General features: G+C 37.0%; 1 protein-coding gene across 1 annotated transcript in view; it reads left to right on the forward strand.

Moving 5' to 3' along the window:
* LOC102874472 (tripartite motif-containing protein 43-like) overlaps positions 1-1873 on the forward strand; it is a 28826-nt gene that overhangs the window by 11981 nt on the left and 14972 nt on the right. The window lies entirely within an intron of this gene.

Genomic DNA, 1873 nt, shown 5'->3' on the forward strand with positions numbered 1-1873 from the left:
TTTTAATAAAATATTTATTTCTTTTGCATGGCAGTTAGAAATAAAGACCTGTATATTAATACTAAGTCCTTAACTTTTTTTATGATCTTGACTGTTTCTTCCGAGCAAAAAAAAAAATCCCTAAAGACTAAATCCCTAAAGACTAAAAATCCCTAAAGACTAAATAACTTGACTCCATCATCTTGAACAACATGGCATCACCCTCTGGGAGGCACCTGAATGGCGACTTGGACCCAGACGACAGGAAAGAGGGAGCTGCCTCTATGAATGAGGAGGCTGTCAAGAATAATAAAAAAAAAACGACAGAAGAAGAAGTGTAAACCGCCTCTTGCAGAGCAATAAGAAACTGATAAAGAATCAGTATCATTTGATGAGGTGACAAAACAATGCTTCTATTACATGAAAAATTTTGAAGTTGGACATGTGCCAATAAGGCTTCAAAGATTAAAACACTTGCTAAATGTCATCAATTAAAACTTTGGGACCCTCGCCTTCTGCCACAGATGGTTGGATCGCTTGGGAGAAAGCAAATACTTGATGGCTATAAAGAACCTGTGTGACTTGGGCATTGTAGACCTATATCCACCATTACTGGGACTGTAAAAGATCACACACAGCTCATTTGAACATACCATATAGTTGTGTGCAACGTGTAAAGACGTTGTCGGAAGAGGTGATTATTAATCTTAGTTCAAAAGCCACCTCAACGTTGACCTTTATTTTCTAAACTTTGTTGGATTACATTATGCCAGATTTAATTTGGAACATATTATTTGTTGTTAATAGTGGACCTATGTAATACTTTGATCCATATTGCTAAAGGAAGAAATTTGATCAAAGGCGAATCTTCTAATGTAATTAACTGAGGAAAAAGTTCCCAAGACTTTCAAAAAACTAGGAAAATGCCATAGAGTTCAAATTAGTTTGGAATGAGTTACACATTCTGTTGTGGACACTTAAGAGATCTGGTATTGCTTTTTAAACTTCCTTAAATCCATTTTCTAAAAAAAATAAAGACATTTTCAGAAAAAAGAAATCTAAATAACTTGACCACTTATAAAGTATATTTTTATATTCTAGGTAAGTAAGCAAGTTTACATTTAAGAAGAAAGTCTAAATATGCCTTTTTTTAATTACATTTCCAAGTGCGAGTTGCATTCCTGGTTCTACATCACACTTTCATTTCCTGCTAACCTTCCTGGTTTAGGATTATATAACTGGTATAAAACTCTTTTGTCAACACTCAGTTTGCATTTACCTCACAAATTTTCGTTTGATATATTTCATATATATTCACAAAATAGTTTGTTATATTAACTACAGTGTACATTTTTACACTTTCCATTGCTAAGAAATATGAATAAGAAATCTTTTTTAATTTAAACATTTACCTTGTATAAGAGATTGAATTATCTTCCTCTCCTGACACCTAGCGAGGTGGCATATTGCAGGTACACAGGAAAAGCCTTCGGGAGGAGGTGCTGGGTGAACACGGAGAGTGCACGCACCACTCCCCTGGGCATAGGGGAAGCCTGGAAGCTGCGCACTGGTGGAAGTAACCTCAGATAATAGCGAGGAGGCATATTGCAGGTACACAGGAAAAGCGGTCGGGCCCTCGGGTCTGCGCCCCTTAGGCCATGAAGGAAAACATAATCTACACAGGAGTTCTACAGGACACGTCACCTTCCCTTGGAAACAGTACCACTAAACTTAAGAGACTCTGGTCAAAAGATAAAAAAAGTCAGCAGTTGACATGTTTGGAATCACAGAATCCAAGAAAGCTTCAGATATAAGCCATCAGATCATGGGTTGGACAATGGAAGATATTTTCTGAAGGGACTTGGCAGATGTGAAGGGTTATCCTGGTGGAGGG

Source organism: Elephantulus edwardii, unplaced genomic scaffold (assembly GCF_000299155.1).
Source record: "Elephantulus edwardii isolate Elephantulus edwardi_28Jun2011 unplaced genomic scaffold, EleEdw1.0 scaffold00120, whole genome shotgun sequence".
Taxonomy (NCBI): Eukaryota; Metazoa; Chordata; class Mammalia; order Macroscelidea; family Macroscelididae; genus Elephantulus; species Elephantulus edwardii.